Consider the following 7,499-nt stretch of genomic DNA (forward strand, 5'->3'; position numbering starts at 1 on the left):
AGCATTATCAAAATAAAAAATCTAGTCTTTTTTATTCAATAATTTAGTTGAACAAAAATCAATCAAAGAAATTGAATTATAGTATGGCTTAATTTAATTTTATTCTACTATTCTTTGGTTGATTAGATTTTACTTGTACTTTAGTTTGATTCAAATGATTTTCTATTATTTGCCAATCACATCATCTGAATATATCGGCGAATGCGCAACCTTAGAATTGATCTAACCCAAAATAACAAAGCAACTGAAAGTTTTATTATTTTTTATAAGATATTACATTAACAAACACATAAATATAAAATCAAAAAAGATTACTTTGAGTTTATTTTTGTTACATGTGTATTAAACAATACCTTTGCCTTGCAAGAATAAAAATAATAAATAACATAAAAAATTTTGATTGATAAAATCTCTTAGTAAAGTCATAGTGATTGGAAATTATGTAAATAAATTTAATTTAAATATAACTAGATATTAGCATTATGTCATAACCAAAAAAAAACTTAATAAAATAGCTAAATATTAAATATTTTTTATATGAATTTTTTAAACATAGATAATTGAAATTAAGTGATGGTATAATAAATATAGATAATGTGACAATTAAGAGTTAAGTAAAAGAGTTGTTTGTGATGGTATAATAAATATAGATAATGTGACAATTATGAGTTAAGTAAAAGAGTTGTTTTTTTTTTAATTCGCATTTACAAGTAATGAAGCAAGTGATGTAATAATAAACTTTAAAAAATATCTTTATGTTATATGCCTTGCTCAATTAAAAAATAATAATAGCATTCATAATATTTAAGTATTACTTTAAATTTTAAGATCAACAGTATGTTATGTGTTGGCTGTTAGATTTAATAGGTCACAATAAAATTTATATGATAGCATGAATGTAGATAGAATTTTGACGTCGCCAAGCGTCCAAGTATTCATATCAAAAACTTCGGAGATGAACTTTGGGACAGCCCACTCTACTAATATCCATCATATACTTTAATAATTGTCTCAATGAGATGAATTCAAATATATCAAAAATGACTTATTCTAGATCCGCACGAGTCTAATTCAAGCAATCAAAATTAAAATTATAAACTTCTCAAGATTATTTTGGGGATTATATATCCTCATAATCTTATAAGATTTATAAGATTATACTCAAAATGAACCTCCAGCAAATGAATATGATGATCCCAAGATCATGGAAAAATGATACAATTAAATGTCTAAAGAGTTTTATAATTAAGGGGTATCTAGTCCGATGGTTTGATGGATTGTCTTGATTTTTTATCAAAATGACCTCTACAAATATTTATAAATTGCCCCTAATTCTAAGGTAAAGTTGACACTCATTGTTACAAACAAAGTTAACACCCAACATTGACACCAATGCCTATAATTGTCAACAATATCGTTACTAGTTGTCATTAAAATGCAAACACCCACCATCTCCACCAAACTCTTTGTCTGTCATTTTCAATAAAATCGACACATGCAATCAATATCAACGTTGAGTGTTATAATTTTTAACAATGACAAAACATGTGATGTTCTTAATAGCCCCAACACACATCTTCACCAACAAGGTTGATGTCTGATATCCCCACCAAATTTGATGTGTTTAAGCACAATGAAAGCATTGCCTACTAGTGTCAACAAGACTAATAATCATTGTCTTCACTAGCATGATGTCCATTGTCGCCAACAAGACTAATATTTATCATTACTACTATGACAGACGCCTGCCATCATCACCAACATCTTGCATCGTTAACAATGCCAAAATATGTTGTTCCAAATAACGCATGTCATCACCATCAACACGGGCATCCACAAGTGAAACAATAGTGCCTATCATTGAACCAATATGGATGCATGCCTTTGCTAACAACTCAAATCATTGTCAACAACATTGATGTCCAACATTGCTAACAAGAGAAAACACCCGTCATCATAAATAAAATCGATGCTCGCCATCACTACCAAAACTGACACCCATTATTGTTAATAATCTTAACACTTGGTGTCACTGCTACCATTGATTTCATCCATCAAAGCCAAGAAGATACCCAGTGTCCCACGTTTATTGTCACTACCAGGGCTACTATTTTCTTCCCTAATCACATGTCCCCTACCATATAAAGAGAATAAGTAAACCTAAATCATCCCTTGATGATAACTCTGATATCAATGAACTGTTGTGAAAAACGACGACAATAAAGCGAAAAATGGAACGAGTAAAAGTGCACACAGAGAAAAAACACCAGAGCGATACACGGATTTACGTGGTTCGACAAATTTGTCTACGTACACGGAGCTGCAAAGGATTTTATTTCTTTGAGGAATTACACCGTCGAGCGCCTCGACGTTTACAAGAAAATCTCTTTTTTCTTCTCTCCCTTCCTCTCTCTCTCTCTCTCTTCCTCTCTTTCTCTTAGCTCTCAAGATGACTTGGCTTGGTCTTGCTTGGCTTACATTTCCTTTAAATCAAAAGAGACTATTTATAGAAACCATGAAAGCGGTAGGTAGGAGATATGTGAGCAATAGGTGAGGTATGTGAGCAGTAGGTGGGTGTGGTAGGTGAGAAGGTAGGTGAGATTCTTAATTAGAAAATTAAATAAATTGCGGTGGATCAGATCTTCACATTACCCAATAATTCTCTCACTTAAAGACTGGGACACTGACTGCATCACCTACTAGTTGCATCATCTACTAGCTGTACCGACTTTTTTTCTCAAACATGATATCCTCCACCTCTGTAACTCGAAACCCCTGTTTTCATGTCAGAAGACCAACTGAAGTTGAGCACAACTTCAGCTTCTCACGAGTAATACCCTCAGTTGACATATCACCGCCAACGTAGTCTCGTACCACCAAGTTATTTCCTGGGTTACTCTTGTATCTACTTACAACTCCCACTGCATGAGCATTATCCTGCCCCTGCTAAAATCCCTTTTCAACAAGTTCAGTCGTGTACCTCTTACTGCCATCAATAGTAGTCTTCACCCGGTACGCCCACCTGTTGTGCAATGCCTTCTTCCTTGATAGAAGTTCTGCAAGCTCCTAAGTATGATTCTCTGGTAGAGAATATGTCTCCTTCTTTTTGGTTAGCTCTCACTTACTCTCTCACTTACTCGAATTCACTTACTCGAATTCTCATCTTGCAAGATTTTTTCATAACTTTGTGGTTCTCCACCATTTGTCTGTACAAGGTCTGATTTTTCTGTCTTTAGCGCTCTACCACTTTTCGGGAAATTGACCTTCTTCTGCTCCCCTATAATGCACCTATGACTCATGTGTCCTCGTCTGAGATGTGTCCTCGCCTGAGTAAACCTGTAGTCATATATAGTGTGTCAGTTTTCTTACCCCGAACCAGTACTAATGCTCCTTTGGTAACCTTTCAGGTGTTATCTGAGAACACTACCAAATCACCACCCTTATTGAGCTGCCCAACAAAGATGAGGTTTTTCTTCAACTCAGGAACGTGTCTGACCTTTTACAAAGCCCATTTGCTCTTGTTAGGGAGTACAAGATAAATGTCTCACATCCTCATCACGTATAGAGCTTTTCCATCAGCAAGATATACCTTCCCAAAGTTACCTGCAACATAATTTCGCATTAACTCTCGATGAGAAGATGTATGGAAGGAAGCCTATGAATCCCGTATCCAATCATCAACAGAATTGTAAACTGCCAGAAATAGTGCATCATGTATTTCTTCAGTTACAACATTAGCGTCATAATTCTCCGTCTTCTTAGGATTTCTACAGTTCATTTTTATGTGGCCAGTCTTGCCACAATTCCAGCAGGTTGCCTGCTGACCTGACTTTGATTTTGATTTTCCACGGTTTGAGTTTCTGTCTTGTGATCTCCCTCTAAAATCAACAATCAGTGCCGAACTCGAACCCAAGGTCTCGTCAGAATCTTTTCTACACACTTCCTCAGCCAAAATCAAATCACGAATATCATCATATTTCAGCTTAGATTTACCTGCAGAAATGTTAATTGTTATCCTCATGGTTTTCCTGCTATTTGACAATGATGCCAACAATATCGGCGCACGTATCTCATCATTAAAATCAATTTCAACAGACGACAATTGATTTGTGATAGTATTGAAATCATTCAGGCGTTGAGCAGCAGAGATACATTCCACCATCTTCAAGTTGAATAACGTTTTCATCAAATGCACCTTGTTATTCGCCGATATTTGTTATTCGCTGATGGTTTTTCATACATACCTGATAAAGCCGTCGTGAGATCTGCAATAGTCTTCTCCTTGATGACGTTGTGGGCAACCGATCTCGACAGAGTTAATCGTATAACCCCCAGAACTTGTCGATCAAACAGACTCCATTCCGCCTCGTCCATCTTTTCTGGTCATTTTCCCAGTAATGGAAGGTAAAGTTTCTTCCCATAGAGGTAGTCCTCTATCTGCATCCTCTAGAAAGCAAAATCTGTATCATTGAACTTCTTGATCCTCGATGTCATCACTTCGTCTCCGCTCATCGTTCTTTCTTAGATTTGAACTAAAGCTCTGATACCAGTTGTTGTGGAAAATGACGACAATAAAGCGAAAAATGGAACGAGTAAAATTGCACACAGAGAAAAAACAGCAGAGCGAAACACGGATTTACGTGATTCAGCAAATTTGTCTACGTCCACGGAGCTGCAGAGGATTTTATTTCTTCGAGGAATTACATCGTCGAGCGTCTCGATGTTTACAAGAAAATCTCTATTTTCTTCTCGCCCTTCCTCTCTCTCTCTCTTTCTCTCTCTCTTAGCTCTCAAAATGACTTGGTTTGGTCTTGCTTGACTTCCATTTCCTTTTCTTTAAACCAAAAGAGACTATTTATAGAAACCATGAGAGCGGTAGGTGTGAGGTAGGTGGGATGTGGTAGATAAGTGGTAGGTAGGTGTGGTAAGTGAGCGGTAGGTGGGATACTTAATTAAGAAACTAACTAAATTCGGTGGACCGGGCCTCCACATTACCCAACATGAACTTCTAAATTTCTACGTGAAAGCTATCTTTTACAATGCAACCTTATTATTTTGTATTAATATATTTACCAATTATGAGAAAATATATTATTTGTAATTTAAAACTCACAATGGGCGCATCAGTTAAATTGAATCATGCCTCTCAAGATTCTCACCTCTTTATTTTAAACATAAAAATCTTTTATTTCCTATAAATAATTTTTATCATAATCATCTAAAAATTTTTCATTCAATGCTAGATGACAAAATTTATCGATTATTACAAATATTCTAGAATGCAATAAAATTTATTTTAATTCAAATATAATGGTCATTGATCATGCAAAGTGCCACCTCAAAGTTATGAACATTGATTTATTAGATGGAGCAAGCAAGCTTCAAATTTTGACTTATAACAGCTAAATATCAACATAAATGTGAATAAGGGGCCACATAAATAACAAAACAAGGAGTTTAACGAGAATTTTCAAGTCATCAATTTAAAATCTTTTGAAAGAGTGAAGGGCCAAGTGCCACAACACGGTCTCCTTTGTCTCCACGTGTGATTGAGATACAATGACAGCGGAAAAACACAAAATTTGGAAATAAAAAAAATAATAATAAATAGATTTCCTATTCATTGATAATAGCCGTATTTATTAGCTTAAAATTCTGGATTGAAACTTCATAGTGCCTCACCCTCGTATCACCCGCAAAGCTAGTTATATGATGAGTTTGTATTTTATTTATTTTATTTATTTATTTATTTATTTTTTTTTTTTTATCCACGATCAAAGTTCTTGGACTAGTTTAGAAGATCAAACAACCCCATGCAAATTCTCCAAAAAAGTCAAAACTCATCTCTTTTGATCACGAACCAGACCCTGAGTGGGTTCAAGAATCACCTACCGATTTGTCAGTATCCATGCATCAACCTCAACGACTTGACTAACTGTAGAAGGCCTCCCCCAATGCAAACCAAACCACATAGTTCTGCTAAAAAATAAATGTTGCCAATATCTTCCTTATCTACAACTATAAAAATTTCCTTAATATCGTATCTATTTGCCTCAAACCAAGCAGGCCGTGATTCATACAGCATGCCGTACAAATTCAATTGAGTCCACTCACAAGACAAATCAAACAATCTCTGGTTTAAAAAAACAAAAAAGCAGGATCTGCTAAGAAACTAATTCAAATTTGGCCATGAATGAGTGCCTTAACATTCCCCTTAAATATGGCCCTCTTATATTCCTTCTTTCTTCAATAAATGCCAAATTTCACTCAATTCTACCTGGAAATATTATTTGATCACTTGATTTTATCTATCCAAAGACCTGAACAGCCTCCAGTAGTTCCTCAGTATTCTCTTCTAACTTCGATGCATTCCTCATCAGCAGGGCTTTCTTATTATTCTTGGCACCTTCTTTTCAGGAGATTTTGTAAATAATTTCACCTAACCTGACACCGAATGAACAAACAAGTCTTGCGCACACTAAAATAGCTATAGTCCTGGATCCAATTCTATATAAAATAATATAAAATTACTACATATTACTGGGTTTAGTTTATCTACAATGGAACCGAACAGCTCATATTGACTTTCTTAATTTGTACAACTGTTACATCCAAGAAATCAAATAAGAAGCTGCCAGCGATAATTATAAAAGGAAAAATTGTACCTCACATAAATTATTTATAGGAAATGAAGGATTAAAAATATAATATAAAAAATAATAATTCAATTATCAAATAGCTATCACGTTCTTCATCCATTGAACTAGTTTATTATTGTCTGCAGAGCTGCTTAGACGATGTCTCATCGTAAATCGTAACATCGAGGGCTAAGAAAATAATTTAAAATATTTACTATAACTAAACAAACAAATCAGAGGCCGCTCGCTTGAATGTTAATAGAGATGTCCTTATTACTAAAGATTCCCTGGTTATTAAATGTCAATTCAGGTATTAAATTCACTGTTACTGTAACAAGGACAAATGAAAAATCCAAAACAGTAACACCGAGAAAGCCCTTCGGTTGTTTGAAATCGAAAAAAATTTCACAAAGAAAAAAAAACAGAACTTCATTTCTTCATTAAGAATAGAACAAGTCTTCCTGATATAAGTACATCATCATCCCCAACTACTAAATCTTCATAGCTTAAACCAACTTCACTTTACGGTTGAATTCCTTTCCAGCTAAACAGATCTGATCCGATTTTAGGACAAGGAAAAGCAAGACCTAAACCCGTTTGCATCCCTCTACTATAGTATCAAACCAAAAGCGTAAGGACGAGTACCAAAAATCACCCAAAACAGGAAAAAGATCGGCAGGAAATGGAGATTTGAACTTTTAAATCAAAAGAAAGCAACCAACATAGCATAAATGAAGCAGAAATCGTCGAGGAATCCACAACGATGAAGGTGTTGTTACTCACCTGGAGAAAACTTTGAGCTCAAATCAAAAGAGCACAGGCAGGAATTCTCTCTCTGTGAGTCGCTGACCTCGACTGTAA

General features: G+C 34.9%; 1 protein-coding gene across 1 annotated transcript in view; it reads right to left on the reverse strand.

Annotated features, from left to right (window-relative positions):
* LOC110019418 (protein NETWORKED 4B-like) overlaps window positions 1-7,499 on the reverse strand; it is a 12,329-nt gene extending 4,830 nt beyond the window's left edge. The window contains 1 exon segment of the mRNA XM_020717059.1: window positions 7,422-7,499. The gene's annotated coding sequence lies outside the window, so the exon portion shown is untranslated.

This window comes from Phalaenopsis equestris, unplaced genomic scaffold (assembly GCF_001263595.1).
Source record: "Phalaenopsis equestris unplaced genomic scaffold, ASM126359v1 Scaffold000055, whole genome shotgun sequence".
NCBI classification, from domain to species: Eukaryota; Viridiplantae; Streptophyta; class Magnoliopsida; order Asparagales; family Orchidaceae; genus Phalaenopsis; species Phalaenopsis equestris.